This window comes from Panthera pardus, unplaced genomic scaffold (assembly GCF_024362965.1).
Source record: "Panthera pardus isolate Hobbes unplaced genomic scaffold, ASM2436296v1 HiC_scaffold_17, whole genome shotgun sequence".
NCBI lineage: Eukaryota > Metazoa > Chordata > Mammalia > Carnivora > Felidae > Panthera > Panthera pardus.
Genome location: NW_026526732.1, coordinates 140,331,914 through 140,350,639, shown reverse-complemented (window position 1 = coordinate 140,350,639; position 18,726 = coordinate 140,331,914). Strand labels below are relative to the sequence as shown.

The window sequence follows — 18,726 nt, the reverse complement described above, 5'->3', positions numbered from 1 at the left end:
GCTTTGGGATTTCAGGCTAGAAAGTGACAGAATTGGGATTAAAATCCAAGCGTCTTCACAAGGAAGGAAATCATGGGGCAGCTCCCAAAGGGGATGAAGGGAGAAGGGGTTCTGTCCTCTGAGCCTGCTCCTTGCCTTGTCGCCAGGCACACCCCTTCTTCCGTGAATGGCAGGGTGCCATGCACAGGGGAGGGGAAGGGCAATGGGTGTGCTCCTGGTGTGTGTCCTGCTCTATCCCTCCAGGGAAATCTCTCCACAGAGAAGTCTCATTTGACCCAAAGACACTGTGTTCTAATTGATGGAAAATTGTCCACTGCTTGTCAAGTTATTGTTCATTTCCTGGTCCTTAATGACTGATTTTCCACCAATTAGCCTAGAGTCCCATGCCCGCCACCCTATGGACAAGGCCCAAGTCTCTGAGTCCCTAAAAGTGACTGCAGGGGGCCCTACAAATATCTCCCAGGGCCCAGGCATGCGGCCAGCCTAGCACCAAGCAGGGCAACTGGGTTCCGCCCCCAGTCCTAAGTGCCCTCCATCTCATAGCCCCTTGGGATGGTTCCCCACACAGTGCATGGTCCTCTACTCAGGGCAATATGGTAAACTGATAAAGCTTCCCCCCACCCCCCCCCCCCAGGGCTAGGAGCCTCCCTTAAGGGGTGTGTGTGTGTGTCTAGAGAGTGTCTTGAGGGTTCCTGGCACAGTTCATTAAGATATCAACCCTTAATGAAATATTTCTTTGTTTAAATCATCATTTATCTTGCGGAACAGAGGCCTTTGTGGCAAAGGAAAAGGCTGCCCCCTTCCATCCCTCCCCCACCTCCACCCAGCACGGACCCGGGGTCTTTCTGAGTCAGAAAGACTGGGAAGCAGGGTGGGGAGGAGCAGCTGGGAAATGAGGAGGGGAGAAGATTCCAGAGTGGAGGAACCACAGGCGGAAAGGGGAACAACTTGATTGAGCAGGAGGCAAAGGAGGAAAGAGAAACAGAAGGCTCTGGGGGTGGGATGGGGGAGGGGAGGTGGACACAGAAGGAAGCCCACTGCAGTGTGACCACAATGGCCAAAGGTTGGAAACAACTCAACTGTCTATCACTGGGAGGCTGGGCAAGGAAACCAGGGCACCTGCTAGAGTGGAATGCTCTCCACCAGCCTTTTCAATGATTGACCTAGAGATACATGTAGCAAACCTAAATTAATCTCCCCAGCATGGAGTTCAGTAATAAACACCAAGAACAAAAAGTAAAAGCAAGGAGCAGAAAGATACCTTCTATTTAAAATTTCGTGATACCCAAGCGACACTAAATGATGAATAGTATAAAACTTAATTTGGGAGGGATCCCTCCAACTGCAAGGAAGTGGCTACCTCTGGCAAGGGAAGGATAGAGAAAGACTAAAAGGGATATGGAGAGGTCCTCAATTCTTTTTTTTTTTTTTTTAATGTTTATTTATTATTGAGAGAGACAGAGGCAGAATGTGAATGGGTTAGGGGCAGAGAGAGAGGGAGACACAGAAGCAGAAGCAGGCTCCAGGCTCTGAGCGGTCAGCACAGAGCCCGACGCGGGGCTCGAACTCACGAGCTGTGAGATCATGACCCGAGCCGAAGTCGGACGCTCAACCGACTGAGCCACCCAGGCGCCCCGAGAGGTCCTCAATTCTAACAGCAACAACGCTGAAGCTTTTTAGTTGAGCATGAAGAAAGGCACACAAATCAGAAGGACACATCAGCTCAAGTAATTTTCACACAGTGAACAGAACCGTGCCACCAACTCCCAAATCCAAAAAACCCAGAACAGGGGCATCTGGGTGGCTCGGTCAGTGGAGCCTCCGATTCTTGATTTCGGCTCAGGTCATGATCTCACGGTGTGTGGGTTTGAGCCCCGTGATGGGCTCTGTGCTGACAGCTCAGAGCCTGGAGCCTGCTTCAGATTCTGTGTCTCCCTCTCTCTCTGCCCCTCCCCACTCGCGCGTGCTCTCTCTCTCTCTCTAATAAACATAAAAAAAAAAAAAACAAACTCAGAACATGCCCATGCCCAGATCCCCCACCCCCCCACCCCGGAACCCCTTTGTACCCTCTCCCAGTCATGTCCCCTCTCTCCTGAGTTCTAATGTTATCAATCCGACCAATTTTTGAATTTCAGATAAATGGATTCACACTGGCTGCTTTCTCTTACGGCTTGTCTTGTTCTTATGCACAACATTCTGTGCATGAGATTCCTCCACGGTGCTGTGCGTGGCAATGGCTTATTCATTCTCCTTGCCAAGTACTCGCCCGTGTATGAGAATACCCTGATACGTCTACTTATCGCAGTGCTGCTGGGCACATGCTTGTGTACGTCTTCTGGTGAACATGTCTGCATTTTAGGACTGGAGTTGCCGTGTTAGGCTGGAAAGTTTAATTCCGCAATAAGGCTGAGGGAAAAAAAGTTAAGACCCAGTCGGTCAGATGAATGGAAACATCAAGTATCTGGGCCTAGATGTGTTGGGACTGTGGGATTAACGAGAATACTATTTTTGGACACACACCCACCACCACGCAGGAGCGTCAGGCTGGTATGAGGAATGAGCTCACCCACTAGCCCACTTCATCCCCACAACAGGGAGGCAGTGGACCCCGGGGGAGGAGCTTCTGCTTGGGAGCAGGAAGATCTGGGAGCCCACCCCTGTTGCAATACCTCCCAGCTGTGTGGCGTGGGGCAAGTTGCTTGACCTCTCTGAACCTCAAGTCCCTCACTTATAAAATGAGAAGAGCCACCATGTCTGGGGTGATAGAGGTCAAAAGCATGTGAGTCAAGTGGCTGGCATGCAGCCAGCAGCTAGTAAGGATCAACGGCTGTTATATGCATGATGTGCATTTTTGTGAGGTCGGAATTCTGCATTTGTAGGTGAGGAAACTGGGATTTACAAAAGGGAAAGGGAGCATTTGTGGAAAGCTGGATGATTTGCCCGTGCCCTTTCCTGCCAACCACCTAAGGAGCCATTCTCTCAGTGTTGTGGACGAGGAAACTAAGGCCCAGACATAACGTAACTTGCCCGGGTTACACTGCTGGCAAAGACAGAGGCTGAAGTTCAACCCAAGGCCGCCTCACACCAGCCCAATCTGAAGCCAGCTCCAGGCTCTGAGCTGTGAGCACAGAGCCCGACGCAGGGCTTGAACCCACGAACCGAACCGTGAGATCATGACCTGAGCCGAGGTCAGCTGCTTAACCGACTGAGCCACCCAGGCGCCCCCAAGGGCTACTCTTTTGAACCTTTTCTCAGAGCTCTTGTACCAGAAGGAAAAGCTTTGAACTGGCTGCTTTGATTTCACGGTGTTAATTCTGTACCTTTTTCTGGTGAGGCCTCGCCTTCCTCACCAAAATGCCCTTTAGGGGAGGATAACACAGGATCTTTGCCTCTCTCGTGTCCCTAATGTGACTCACAGGGTGCTGGAAACTGAGCTGGCCTGGAGATGACCGGTAACCTGAAATGAAAGCCAAAACAACCCAGGGAACTCTGTTGGGGCAAGGGAGCCCGTGTGGGAGGTACAGAGGGCTGCTGCAAGAAAGCCATGTGGAAAGGACTTGTTGGGGCTGAGAGCCAGAAAAGAGGTGGAGAAGCCCACCCCACCTCCCCTCTGCAAAAATCCCTTCTTTTCCATTGAAAGTCCTGAGATGTCACCCCACCCCAAGCCTCTGCAAAAATGATGAGAAGGAGGCCTGAGGGGCACGGCCACTGCCCAGCTGGGCTTACACGAGGGCCTGCCAACCCCACGCCTGGCCCAGACCTGTCCACCCATCCTGACTCCCACCAGAGCTGACTCCCCATGGAAGATAAATTGGATCACGTTATCAAGAGCTTCCTTCCTCCGCAACCGCACTCCTCCTCAGGTAAGACCCGAGCAGTACTGTTCTAGAAGCTTCCGTGAGGTTCTTCCCTGTCCTCATGGAAGCGGCTCCGGTTGGAATCCTGCTTCACCACTTACCAGCTCTGTAAGCCTGGGCAGGTGACTTCATCTTTCCGTGCCTCAGCTTTCTCCTCTGTAAAATGGGCATGACGGCACTATCCACCTCATCAGGTTATTGAGAAGATGACACATGTCTTCTGCCTGGCCTGTGGCAGGACTCGAACGTTTGCTGTGGTTATTGCTACTGCCATGGCTGCGCTGGGAAGGACACTGTGGCGCCCACATGAATGACCCTTAGAACACTCCTTCCAACAATCTCACACCTAGATACCTGATGGTTCCAGCTGGACCTAAATATGCCCATCACGCCCACACAGCAAGGCAAATACATAGGATTCTGGACCTGGACAGGCACCACTAACTTACAACTACTTCTGACTATTTGTACCCAACAGAAGAGGGATGGAATAATTGATGAACAACCCAAAAGGGAGCCTCCTCTCCTGAGATCCTTTTCTTCCAAGCCCCGTTGGAAAGACTTTCTCCTCCGAGAAATCCTTCTCTCCCCAGGCCACAGGACTGACTTACCCTGAGGACCCCCAGCTCACATTCCACAGGGGCCTCAATGTGCCTGCCCTATCTCCACCTGCCTCCTGTGATTTGGACCAGGAGAGCCTTCAAGAACCACCGTCTTCCTGCCCTCCTCCCGCAGCAAGGCCCTCCCTCCCTTGCTCACGGGCACTCCTTGAAGATCTCTGGGGGCGTCCTTCACCTCTCCCCACGCGCAACACGGAGACAGACAGGAGATGTTTGGGGGGTGGAAGATTTATTCAGATTTCCACGGGTCTCTGAGCAGAGCGGCTGCTACCAGCAAACCCTTCTGCGTTGGAATTCGGGCCTTTCCCCATCTGGACTCCCCCCACCCCATCCCTGCCCCCACCGAAACCCAACACACGCCACTGCCTCCACCACTGTCTCTCCAGCCCCCCACCCCACCCTTCCAGCCCCCCAGGCAAAGGCTCTGCGCTGAGCTTTGTTTGTAATCTAATTTGCCCGGATAACTGCCTCGACTTTGCACCTCGCTTCTCCCGCGTGTATCCGGCTTTGGGCCCCTTCTTCACCGGTTCGCAGAGCACTTTCTGGGAAATTCCCCTTCCGGAAAGGGAGTCAGCGCTCGCCGGGGGTGAGCGTTCACAAAGCCCAGAAGGAGCCTCCCCGCCTCCCCCACCCCCGGGTCAGAAAGCTCACCTCCAGCCCCCACGCAGTGGCGAGCAGGAAGGAGGCCAGGAAGAACCCGGGCCGACACCGGCCCCGGGCTCCGAGCCCCCGGCCACTCCCCGCGCCGAGCGCAGCCCGCTGGGAACCAATGAACCGTGTGGGAGCAGGGCTCGGCCGTACCTCCAGACTCCAGGGAAAAGCTGGGGTTTGCCAAGCGCGCCACAGGATTCGCGAGGGCAGAGAGGATCCCTGGGGTCTCTCCACCTCCCGCCTTTCTCAGGTCCGCAGTCCCGTGTCTTCTCCCCAAGTCCCCACTTTCCTTCCCCTAAAGTTCGCTCCACGTGGTGTTCTCTCGCCCGCCGCGGCGGCCTGGCCGGGTGAAAGCGGCTGCACCTGCTTTAGGCGAATTATGGTAGCGCTAGAAGTTGGTCTCCCCTCCCTCCGCCGCTCGCTCGCTCCCTCCTCCTCGGCTCTCCGCGCGCTCCCTCCTTCCCCCTCCACCCCGCGTCCCCCGCCCCCTCCCGCCCCGCCCGCGCGCCGCCCGCTCGCAGCCACTCGCAGCCCGGGCTCAGTCGCAGCCCCTCGGAGTCCAGAGCCGGCCGCCCCTGCGGACCGGACAGCGCGGCCCGCGGCCGGGACGGAGCCCCCAGCCCGCGAGGAGGGCGCGGCGCAGGCGGCGGCGGCGCGGCGGGGAGGAGCCCGGGCCGGAACCAGGGCTGGGCCGGGGGCGGGGACGCCGGGGTCCCGGAGCCCCGGAGCCGGAGCGAGCGAACGAGCGTCGCGGGAGGATCGGGAAGGAGGAGCACCGCCGGAGCGAGCCGAGCTGCCCACAAAGTGCGATGCCCCGGCGGGGCTAAGGCGCGCGGCGGCCGGCGCGGCGCGGCGCGGAGGGAGGACGCCCGGGAGCTGCGCGGCGCCGGGCGGCGCGGAGGGGCAGCCCCAGCGGGCGGCGGCGGGCCCGGGCTGCGACCCGAGCGAGCCCCATGCCCCGCGCGGGCTGACGGGCCGGAGCCCGCACGGAGCGGCCGGGCCGGACAGGTAGGTGGCGGGCCGAGCCCGGGGACGCGGGTGGGGGCTGGGCTGGCGACCAGACCAACTCCCTAGCTCGCGCACTCTCTCCCCGCTCACTGGCTCACTTTGTGTTTGCAAACTGCCCGCCGGAGACGCGCCGGGCGCCGGGAGGAGCCGGGCCCAGGCCGGCGCACTTTGTTCCAGCCGGGGCCGGCTGCGGCGCCCTGACCCCGCGCCGCCACCACACCCCGCCCCCGGCCCGGGCCCCCGCGGCCCAGAGCCGCCTTGGGAACAGGTGGGGGCTGCTGCGCGGCGGCGGGAGGTGGGGGCAGCCGGAGGTCGGCTGGGGCGGGGGTGCTGGCTGGAAAGGCTACTGAGGCCCGCCCTTCCCCCCCAGAATCTGGGCCCCGCCCCCTCCCGGCCTGGCCGCTGGGAGTGGGGTGTAAGGGGGCGCGACCCCCCCCCCCCCCGGTCCCCCGACCGAGTCAAACAAAGAGTACTTCCCGGCCCGGACTTTCCAGAGCTGGGGAGGGAAGTGGTAGCGCCAGCTCCCCCAACCCCAGTCTGTCCAGCACTCCCCGAGACGCGCCGGAGGCAGATGGGGGGGGGGGGGACCTCGGTGGCACCCGCCGCGTCTCCTCGAGTGAGAGGCAGACTTGTTTTTCTTGGGGTCGCACCTTGGAGGCTCCGGGGCCAGTCAACCCCTTTTCTCCATCGCTCGGTCAGCTCGGAGATTGAGCGGAAAACTTCTTGGGGACTTGAGAACGTCTGGAAACGGCCCCCGTGATTTTGTGCGCCTGTGCTGGAGGGCGGGGGACGGACCCGGCAGATACCTTTATTCACCGCATTTAGGGAGAACCACCCCCACCACCCCCCTCGACCTCACCATGGTGGGGAGAAAGGGAGGATGGCAGCAGGGTTCTTTCCAGGGAAGAGGGTTCCCAAGTGACCAAGCCCAAGCGGGAAGACCCCCCCCACGGACGCCTCTCTTTGACCGGCGGTCACCCCGTGGAGCTCTGGCCTCGCGCTCCCCATCAACGCCAAACAAACTAACTTGGAGCTGAGCCCGGGCAAAGCCTGTGGCGCTAGAATGCGGGGCTCCCTGAGCGACCCGGGGTCCCGGCCTCCCCGGCAAAGAACGGTGTGATTTCGCGGGACGCGGATTCTGAGACAGAGGCCCTAACAGCTGCGGATTCCTTCTCTACAATTGGGACACCTCGTGAACACGTCCGCGTCTCACCCAGACTATCTAGGTTGGGGGAAGATGATATGGGCATGCGGCCCCCCTGAGCCTGCAGAGCGACCGGCTCATCCCTTTTGCACCCCCGCTTCTCTTGCCAACCCCCGCCTGGTGGATTTCCTCCCTCACTGGGCGCCTGGGGTTTAAGGCGTCTGGAGATCACCGCGTGCCTCGCACCCTAGCACCGGGTCTCCCTGCGGATTGGCCGCGGAGGCTGGAGCAGGGGTTCAGGTGGGGACCTGAAAGAGCAAACCGGAGTATGAAGCTGTCACGCAGTGGGGGTGGGGGGGTTCCTGAGAAAGCCCAGGAGCGTTTTGGCCAATGCGGGTTTTTACTTGAACTTCAACATCTTTATCCCCCGGCTTAAAGCACCACCTGGATTGTCCCAGGGTGAGCTGTGTTGGGTCTGGGATTAAGGCCCCAGGAGTGAAGCTTGAGGGGCAGCTTGGGGTTGGAGCCAGAGACTGGCCAGGGTGCGCCATCTCCCACGCAGGAAGAAGGGGCAGCCTGCCGTCTATATGGCGTGTAGCTGCTAGAGGGTTTGACCAGTCCCACCGGGCAAACGGAGTGGGTAACCCAGGCTTGAACCCAGAAACTCACTTTCAGCAGAGAACTGGGACTGAACGCTTCCATGCTGAGCATTTCAAGCCCCTGAGTGTCTCTCCTGGTGAGCTAGCGGGTGGTCGCAGGGGCCGGAAGGCAGGGATGGCAGTGTCTCCAATGCCCCCCAGAGAGAGACATTGGCTTCAGACAGCCCCTATCCCAGACAAGCCTCGCATGCTACCCCCCGCAGAAAATTGCTTTGGGGATGGGGGAAGTCTGCAGGCTGGCTTTGTTTTGTTTTAAACTTAAGAAACTTTGTCTTGCCGGGGGTTCTGGGGCTCTTCGTCACCTGGCAGGCTGGAGGGAGGGTCCTGAGACTGTTGTAGGCACCTGAACAGCTTGCTTGCTCTGGCTACCTTAGATCTGAGCCTCTCAAAAGCAGGGATGTGCCCTGGGGCTGGGGGGGGGGGCGGATTCCCTATGGGGTGTTAACCACTCTTGTCAACGGGGCAAGGTAGCATGGGGAGGAAGCGATGCTGTGGGTGCCCTGTCCCCCAGACATACTCAGGACCCCAATAGGATCTGAATCTCCTCCCAGACCCTCCGGCCACTACCTTACCCTGGTCCCAGCCTTAGCACTAAGTTAGGGGAGACCACAGGAACCTTCTTCTTTGGCACTAAGCCGTTGGGTCTCTGGGTGGGGTTTTCTATCCTTCTTCCAATCCTGGGCAGGTTTCCCAGGACTTATAGAATTGGGGAACCACTGAGTCCTGGGGAGAGAAAGGTCTGACACCAGTGCTGGGGTATGCCAGGGGTAGGGGCAGGTTGGGCTCAACTTGTGACAGCCCCTGTCCCTTTGTGGGGGTGCCCTTCTCACACCTACACACCAACACCCCCACCCCCTTTCCTCCGCCTTTGGCCAGAAACTTCCTTTCTGGCTGCCGGCAGGTAGGTCCCTTCTTGCCAGGAATGTGCATATCCTGCTGGGCCCCTACTCCAAACACACCTCTTCCTTAGGGGGAAGAAAGCCAGAGGACGTGGGGGTGGGGGGCTTCCTTCGATGCAGTAATACCCTAAGTGTTTGCTGAGCCCCCCTACTCTGTCCAGCAGGTCCCAGGCTGGGCACTAGAGTGCCCAAGCCGTGAAGGCTGGGGTCTGCTCTCTGATCCTCATATTGTCAGGGTAGGACAGACAGGTAAGATATCACATCAGGGAGAGGAGAGTGGGAGCAGGGTGTCTGTTTCAGAGGAGAGGTGTGAGACGTGAGGGGAAGGAGGGGTCATTTCCTCAAGAAGACTTCCCTGCTCCGCCAGCGGCCCGGTCTGGCAATGGCTGCACCCGCCTTTCCTACATCCTAACCCTTCACTACACCACCCCACCGCCTTGGTGGTTTGCTTGTCTCTCCAGCTGAAATCCAGGCCCCTCCACGCCTATCCTGAGCACAGTGTCTTTACTTTCCTACTAGCCTCAACTGTGCAAAATACTAATTTCTTCTACCCAAGGAGCTCCACGCCATGTAACTCTCCCAGCTTCCCTAGACCAAGGCCAGGCAGATGCCACTTTTGACAGGATTCCATTGGCTGAAATGGTTTCCTTGGACTTGGTTCCAGAACTCTGGATCCCAGGGCAAGGAACTCAGGGCCTGCCCAGGGCAGACCATGGGTCAGAGTGGAAAAGGCTTTGGAACTGGCCAGCAGTGACGGGACTCTGGGGAACTCAATTAAGCTCTTGGAACCTCAGTTTGCTTATGTGTAAAGTGGGTCAATAATATCCACCTTAGAGGATCCTTTTGGGAGTCAAACGGGAGAGTGTATGTAAAGTCTGTACCACGGTGCCTGGCACATGGTAGCGCTGACCAACGGTGACTTTTATCATTAGATTCCCAGCACCGCCAGCCTGCACAGCGGACAGCATGTTGGAATTGCTTGAGTTTTAACCTCCATCTCATGGGCTGGGAAAATGAAGCCCAGAGAGAAGAAGCAACTTGTCTGATGTTCCACAGCGAGTTAGTGGTGAAGCTGGCAATAAAATATGGGGCTCCCAACTCCTGGTGCAGCCAGTACAGCTTGGGGCTCTGCCGTGGGGAAGGGAGAAAGGAGGGGATGCGGAGGGCCTGTCAACTCCCCCCTCACTCCTTTACAAACTCAGGCCTGGGCCGCCCCTCTCCCCTCCGGTGACAAGGCTATGTTCTCTTCTCCTGCCTTCCCTTTAAGCGGGGAGGGTCTAGGTTCAGAATCTGGCATTTCCCACCCACACACAACCCTGGAACAGTCCAGTCATACATTACCCCCCACCCCCCACCATGCCCTTTTAAGGTGCTCATAGAGACAAATAAGAAACGGGAGGGAGAATTCCCCCGGGGTGTAGAGGAGGAAAAATGGCTGGCACCAGGAGACTTCTGGGGCTTGGAACCCTAGCCTACACAGTCTTCTGGAAGGCAAGTTTGGCCACCCATCTGAGATCAATTTGGGACCTACTATGGATGGATCATCTCAAAGAAGCAAAAAGAAACTTCAACTTAAAGCTTCTGGCTTTTTGCACTGCCTTACTGGATTGTCCATGGGAACGCATACCTTCTTTACCCATTGCCAGTCCCACCTTGCCAGGATCACAGCAGGAAGGAACCCTGTGACTCCAAACCTTGTGGCTGCCGATGCAGTGGTCTGGGCAGGTCCCTCAGGAGTCTGAGCTCGGGGCATGCCTGCCTGAGCTAGAAATCTAGAGCTCCCAGCACAGAAAGTGCGCATGTAGACAGGGCCATGGGATGTTGGGCTGTGAGACCAAGCATCCTGTGCCTTGAGGGGGCCATCCAGGCCTGGGTCTCGTGGAGGCCTTCCTTCCCTCGATCCTTGTCCCAAATCTCCTCCTTTCCGGGCCTTTGCCAGGCTGTCCCTCAGTCCAGGGCCTCCCAACACCTTCTCCCCACCCTGACCAGAACCATGCAGCCTGGGCCCAGAATCTCAGTAGCTCTGCTGACCTCACCGGTCATCCTGTGCCCATCCTCTGCCCAGCTGGAGCCTCTAGAGCTGGCACCTGAGGGCCATTGGGCTCACTGGTGGTACTGGACAGAGGTAAATAATGTTTTCTCTCCCACTCAGAACTGATTCCAGTGGCACCTGACCTGGGCTGCAGGGCAAATGGGGGTGAGACGGTGGGTTTTCCTCAGACAGTAAGAGTGGAGTGGGTAGAATAGCGATTCTCTGGCATTTGTTCAAGGTAGGTGGAAGTTACCTAGAATTCTCACTGACAGCAAAGGAGGGACAAATGATGGTGACTAAGAAGGCAGGTGACTCAGGGAGTCCTGGTCTCCACTCCACAAACATTGTGGAGCACTTACTGTGTGCAGTGGCAAGCAAGAGGGTCCAGGGGAAGAGGTTTAATTAGAGGTGACTCGGTCCGTGGCAACTTGGAAAATCAGAAATGGAGCAGGTGCCCCAGGGCTGATCTTGCAGATAGGGACTGTTGTGCTCTGGCCCTGATGCCCCCCAGGGGCAGCCGGCTGCCTGCGTTGGCCTGGGAGAGCCCTCAGGAGGGCTGCACTGTGTGAAGGGGAACTGGAGTGGGGGTGGGTGGGAGAGGGGGGCGCCCATTCTTATTTCCTCAACCCAGTGAGCTCCCTCTGATTGGGTCCCCCAGCTCTGGAGCCCACCCTTCCGGGAGACGGAGGCTGAAAGAAAGTGGTCCAAAAAAAGGGTAGCAGTGTACTTCCTCCTTTCCTTCAAAAGTGCCCTGGGCAGATGTGCATTCGCACCCTGCAAGGAAGGGTGTGCGCAAATCTGGGGAGAGATTTGGGGGAGAGGTTGAATGGCAGGATTTGTGGGACACCCAGGGAGTGGCTGCAGCTGTAAGCACTTAGGGAGCAAAGCCGGAGCGCTGGAGAAGCTCCCTATCTTCTCAAGGCTTCCACACCACTGGATCAGAGCAGGAGGCGCTTGGGAAGGTGGTTAAGGATGTAGAGTTGGTCCTCTTGGAGAATCCCTCCTTTAGGAAGCCTCCAGGATATCCGCCCCACCCCCCACAACCCCTGAGAGCCAGGGCTACTGGTCTCCCCGCCCCAGCTCAGCACGCTTGCTTTGGGTTGCTTGCCTCCCCAGCCTTTTCCTGAGCTTCTGCGAGCGCATCAGTGCAAGTTGCAGGAAGCTCCTTAATCTCTTAGACCTGAGCTCGGAGATGCAGCATGGAGAAAGAGCCTGGGGCACGGGGCCCACTCCACCCAGGGCCTGGGGGTCTAGGGAACGTTGGGAGGGGGGCTGCTTGTCTTTTAGCCACTGGGAGGGCGGCCTGTGCCCGTGTGCTGCACTCTACTCTCTTGGCGATTGACTTCGCAGGTCTGGGTGATAAACAAGGTCTGGATTCACCAGTCGTCACACTGCTACCAGTTTCCTAATTCTAAGACCTTAGGCATGGCCAACTTCTCTCTGGGCCTCGGCTTTCCTAACTGCACAGAGGACGAGGGATCGATCACCTGTGGGCTCCTCTCCCGGGCCTCTGCAGGCCGAAACTGCGGGTTGGGCATCGGGCAGAGAAGAGACTGGAAGGTCTCAGTGCACTCCCCCTTTGTTCCCCGCGCCCGGAGCCTACTGCCTCTGCCACTCTTTCCCAAAAGGGGCGCTGTGGAACATGGGGCAGGCGACCCGAGGCCCAGCCAGGTCTCCTCCTTCCCAATTAGTCAGTGGAGCCTGATTAAAAGGGGGTGCTGCCCGCCCCCCCTCCTGCCCGATCTCCATCGACGAGATTTCCCTTCATCAGAATCTCACATCCTCCAGAAATTAATTTGATGCCTCTTGTTATCAATTAATTGAATCTCGTTGGGAGAGAGAGCTCAGCAAGGCAGGCTGCAGCTTGGCCCTTGTATGCCGCCGTTCTGCCCTCCCCCTCACATCAGGACAGCCTCCCCCCCCCCCCCCCATTTCTCTGTTTCTGCCTTGCTTTTATTCCACTTATTTTCTAAAACCACCGCTGGGAACCGTTTTGCCCAGTTTGGCTTGGATGGTACCCATGGACTGGACACTCCCTGGGCTTCACCCTTTCTGAGCTGGGGAGGGGGATAGGTCCTCTCTCCTGGGCCCTGTTCCACCCCTCCTTAAATCAACAAAACCTCACCCTTTGGGAATTTGGCCCTGACCCTGACCCTGACCCTGTGCACTCCGGGGGCTGCTGGTGAGAAACTTGGAGAGGAGGACTGGGGGAGGGAGAACTAGGGACAGACTCCAAGGAGCCTCTCCCACTAGACACCCACACCCTAGATGGGGGAGGGGACACTGGAGGACCAGGCTAGGGACATGTCAGCCATCAGGATTTTGTTCATTCATCTTTTTTTAGAAGAGGCAGTTAGGAGCTATTGCCCCTGCTAGAGCCGATCACTGTAGGGGGCGAGGGCACAGATGTGTGCTACCTCCTGGCTGCCCAAGAGCTGAGGCAGGCATCTGAAGGAACAAGAAGGTAAATGGAAGATGAAGGAGGAAGGTTCTAGAAGACATCCTGATCTGGGAGGGGGCTGTGGCAGGTACAGGGTACAACTAAGTGGTCACCAGACCCTGACTGAGGAGCCGGGCCTTGCCATTTCACATACTTTCTTGTTCTGATCCTCATAACACCCCTGAGAGATCCTCTAGGCAGTGATACACGTTACTCTCAATTGGCGAGTGAGGGACCCGGGGCTAGAGTGGAAATGTAACTTGCCCAGGGCCACATAGTTACCTGGAACCTGCCTGTCTGGAATGCTGGCCACAAGGGCCGAGGTCACAAATTGACTAACTTTACCCCCTATGAGTTTTTTGTTGGCCCACACAAAGTTTATTACAATGGCACATTTCACATAAATATCCCCACTTTAGCCTCTTTTGAAAAACCAGAACCCTGTCAACAGTCAGCCTGCATTTCTGGGTGTGGTAAGGACAGACTGGGATTGAGTGCCCTGCACTTCTCACCTGCCCTCCTAGGTGACCAGCCTTGCCCCTGAGGGCATTTTGGTTAGTAGTTCTGTCTTGGAGATTTCACCTGTCTTCAGTATTCTTCGAGGAAGAGCTGGGGGAAGGGGGGTGGTCTCCGAGACTCTGCAAGCTCTCTACTAGAGCTCAGAGAAGACCTTTAAGGACACCCTGACCCCAATCGAATTCCCACACACCTGTTAAAAACGGATGGTGGGGGACAATTGTCCTGTTTTCTACCATGGCGGGAATTATAGGGTCTTGTGTCTCCAGGAGCCTGTTTGAAGCTAAAACCAGCCCATCCCTGCCCAGGTGAGCCTGTCTGTGAAAGTCATCATCACCCTCTTCCCTGTCCCCCAAACTTATTTACTTTTTGTTGGGGAGAGGGGAGACTCTCTTCCAAGAATGGAATCTCAGGTGGGGACTAGAGAAGAACTACACATAAGTCACCTTTCTGGAACTCATTTGGAACAGGGAAAGAGGTGAGGAAGGATGCTGAATCTTATGTATTCGGATGTGGCTGTGTTTTAGATGCCCCTTGAGTTGGTACCCAAGATCCCTGTAAATGCCACACCTAAATATCGTGAGGGGAGACAGAGAGAGGGCCCAGGGCCTGTCAGGGACAGGTTAGGCCTAAAGCAGTCAAGGCCCCAGGAAGGGCCAGACCAGTGATCTGTCCCAGGCTGGCCAGAGCCCCTCCTTTGCTCACGGGAGCCCCCTGGTGCCAAGGGCACTACCAGAACCAGGCTCCAGATGGCCACTCAGGCCCTGGACGAGTCGCCCCCACCCCTTCACCAGCAGGCCCCCCCACGTAAGACGTCACTATTTAATTAGCCATCTCTGATTAACCAAACTTGGCATTCGGCTTCTCTTGCCCTCATCTTTCCCAGCTCCGAATCAATGGCTTTGATATGCTAATTAGGGAGTAATTTAATTTCAAAAGGCCGCAATTAACAAGGGTGTTGTGGACATGCTGTAGTTAAGCGGAGTAATCTAATTTGCATTAGTAACAAGCAGGGACTAATTAGAAGCTTAATTAGACACTTAGATGGCTCTTATGTTTACTTTCTTAATGAGATGGAGTGGGATCTTTGGTTCTCTTTCTTTTTTCTTTCTTTCTTCCTTTTTTTTTTTTTCATTGTTAATTCTTCCTCTTGGTCTGGTTGTAGAAAGGAGTGCTGAGGGAGGCCACCTTGCTAGGGCCTGGTGGAAGCATTTTAGGGCCAGAGCCAGGGGAGAAAGTCCACTGTGCAGGGGTGGGTGGGTGGCAGTGGTGAGGAAAGGTTCACATCCCAGGGAGGTTGCAGAGTGACTGCCCCAAGCGAGGCTTGCGGCTTCTGAGGTGGGAGTCAGGAGAAGAGCACTGGTTTGGGAGTCAGAAGAGCTGTAGGGTTTCAGTTTGGCTCAGACTTCTAGCAGCCAGGTGACCTCGTCAAGTCACTAGGCATCTTCAAAGAATGGTTCCTTCGTCCGTCAAATGCATGCCAGATTGTATGAAGAGGGGAGATGACAGGGGTGTGGGAAAGGGCTTCCAAGGACTCTGTGAGTGGAATGGTTGTTATTAAAATAAAATAGAGTCACAAATTGTGTGCCCAGGCTTCACTTCCTTGTGACTCAGCTTAGAAGTCACCTCCCACCAGAGGAGCCTTCCCAGAGTATCCCCATTCCCTCCAGGCACCCATAGCCAGCCCGCCCACCCACCCCCCCCCCCCCCCCCCGTGTCAATTTAACATAACATTTGTAAAGTTGTGTGTTGTATAGAGCAGAGGTTCTCAACCCTGGCTGCAGTTGAAGTTTAGAATACTTGGAAAAGATTTTAAAATTATCCACGCCTGGGTCCCACACCCCAGAGTCCAATTTAATTGATCCAGGGTGGAGCCTAGGTACTGTTTTTGTTTTGTTGTTGTTGTTTTAACACCCTGTTTGCCTGCATGTCTCCCTTTCTCCTCCACCAACTGGTAAGCCCCCCAAAAGCAAGGGCTGTGCTTTCTTCCCTCCATATGCCCAGACCCCCCTGTGTTCAGAGGGCCACCAGCCAGCTGTACCCTGTAAACTCACCCAGACTTGACAGTGTTGCATTTTGAGAACTTTATACAGGATCTGAGAGTCTTCTGGAGACAGACCTGAGGAAAATGGAGGGAAAATGCTGAAAAGGTGAGGGGCTTATAAGTCCTCCAGGATATGGGTGCATTGCTGAAGGGAGGATAAAATTGGTACCAAGTTTTTGGACATCAAGTGGGGAACAAATGCATTAACAGCCTTAAAAAGAGGCAGTTCTACCTAAACATGTATTGTAAACAAATAGTTAGAAATGTAGAGTATTCCGTTCACAGAAGGGTGTTTATTGCAGAGTCATAGTAAAAAAAAAAAAATTGGTAACGGTCTAGATATCCAACTCTGGGCGATTGGCTAACTAACTTCTGGAACACGCAGCCCATTCGAGCAACTATGTGGCCACTAAAAACTGTTGCTTAAAATATTTGATGTCATGTGGAAATGGTTATGATAGTAAGTGGTGAGTGGAAAAATAGGAAAATTCAAACCATGTACAGATTATGACCCCAATTTCACTTTTTAAATGTTTATATGCCAAAGAGGGTGAACACGAAGAGAAGGGGTAGATCCCAAAAGGCCAGCTCCCTGGGTGGCAGAATTATGGGTATGACTTTTTTTTCTTTGTACTTTTTTTTTCCCCCCCTCTTCAAAATTTTCTACCAAATTGTTACTTTTACGATTGGGAAATAAAGTTATTTGAAACTCGGAGAACTTGGAACAGCCCAGGATGGCAGCTCACCTTCCAAATCACAGAGGCTCGTTGCCGCCTTTTAGAGAGGCATGTCCTAACCCTGCCACCTGCACGAAGCTCCTCGGGCCCTGAAGTTTTGTGCTGAGAGGTTGAATGGTCGCTAACATTGGGGCAGGTGGCTGCTAGTGTGTCATTTAGGGAGAGTCGCGAAGGACAGGCAGGACATGGGCTTGGAGAGGGGTTAAGCTTTTTCTGGAACCCAGGAGAGCCCCCATCTTCTTGGGGGGAATTGGCTTAGTCAGAAAGCCAGGCAGTGATGAGACTCACATCATCCTTCTCTGGTTTGGGGACCCATTTTGGAACTATAGAGACATTCTCACCCATGGGCCCTACTTCACTTTCCTCAAATGCTGAACCAAGAGCTGTGGTAAGGGGATGGGCTCATAATCCATAGCCCACTCAGAGTTGAGTTGTAGCAGGTCCTTCTGGGCCCCCATAATTATACTAACTACCCTTCTCTGAATGCCTTCTTCCTGCGGTGTATTTTATTTGATATCACAGCAACCCTGAAAGGAAGGCTTATTGGTATTAGCCCCAAATCAGGAAACCAAGGCTCAGACTGGTGACCTCACTGCTCAGTGCTCTCATTACAAAGATAATAAGAGACGAGAAAAGGGCCAGCAGGTAGGATGGCAAATGAGTGGCTAGCAAAGGAGGGCCAAGGCCAAAGGTGGCTGCCGCCTGAACGAACCCTCAGCTCTTCCGGTAGCCTGAGCCAGTAGGCCTTGGGGGCCTGAGCTGAATGAGGGAGGGAGATCCCGGGGCCTTTGGATGACAAATTGGGAAGGCATCCTTCAGTTACTTGTAAGGTCAGTGCTTATTGCTCTGAAAAGCCCTCTGCTTTATGTCCCTGACACAAGTAAGATCTGATAGTAGGACAGCTAGAAAAAAAGGCAAAGAGAGAAGGAAATATAAGCTGTCTTCATGCTCTGTTCCCTGTGGTACCCACGTCTTTTTATGTAATCTAGCAGTATGTCCATTTCAAGGACTTGTAGCTCTGGAGAAGTCTGAAACTGGCAACCTCTCTTATAAAAGAAGGGCCTTTGCATATGCTGTTTCCCCTGCATTCAGTGTACACTTCGCCTGGCCAACACCTACTCATCTCTCATTTCTGAGCATAAATGCCATTTCCTTAAAAAGAAGGCCTTCCTTGCGCCGCCCCCGCCCCGTTTAAATTAGATTCCCCTGTTTATTCCCTGTACTCAGCATTTGATAGAACCTACTTTATTTGAGCCTATCTATTTATTTGCGTCCTTATTTATCATCTGCCTCCCCTCAAGGGAACCATAAGCCCCAGCATAGAAGGTCTGCATATTCAGAGCATGGCACGCTGTAGGCGTTTACCTATATGTGGAACCAGTGAACGGATGGAGGGTCATTGCTGGTGAAATACGCCCCAGGCCATCCACTGGAAGAGAGAGAAGAAGAACTCCGTTCATGGCCAAAACTCTACTAGTGGCTAAATGTTCAAAATGACAAATGCCTGGGGCCCCTGGGTGGCCCAGTTGGTTAAGGGTCCGACTCTTGATTTTGGCTCAGGTCATGATCTCATGCTCTCTCTCAAAATAAATTTAAAAATTAAAAAAACAAAAGAAGGGGAAATTCTGGGGAAAAAAAGACAAATGCTAGATTTACCTAGTAAAAAGGGGTGCGGGGAGTAGGACCCCCGTTATTACAAGTTGCCCTCGAAGCATCTAGGACACTATGCTGGCCACTACTGTACTGGCTTGTTCAAGATTTTTTATTTTTTATTTTTTAAAAACTGTTTTTTAACATTTATTTATTTTTGAGAGAGCGTGAGCAGGGGAGGGGAAGAGAGGGAGACACAGAATCTGAAGCAGGCTCCAGGCGCTGAGCTGTCAGCACAGAGCCCGACGTGGGGCTTGAACCCACGAACCATGAGATCATGACCTGAGCCGAAGTCGGGCGACTGAGCCACCCAGGCACCCCTTGTTCAAGATTTTTAAACCTGCAAAGGGCAGGGACCAAATTCCAGGTTCCTTCCTGAAAAATAGATCCTCACTGTTTGTCTTCTTTTATTTTATTTTTTTTAAAGTAAGCTCTTTACCCATTGTGGGGCTCGAACTCACCACCCTGA

The 18,726-nt window shown here is 54.9% G+C and overlaps 1 protein-coding gene across 8 annotated transcripts in view; it reads left to right on the top strand.

The window, feature by feature from the left end:
• Positions 1-5,773: 5,773 nt before the first annotated feature.
• Positions 5,774-18,726, top strand: part of FOXP4 (forkhead box P4) — a 51,337-nt gene continuing 38,384 nt past the window's right edge. For 3 of the 8 annotated variants that reach the window (XM_053905033.1, XM_053905032.1, XM_053905031.1), the window contains exon 1: positions 5,774-6,136. The gene's annotated coding sequence lies outside the window, so the exon portion shown is untranslated. The remainder of the gene's footprint in view (positions 6,137-18,726) is intronic. The other 5 variants (XM_053905036.1, XM_053905035.1, XM_053905034.1 and 2 more) reach the window with 5 other exon arrangements.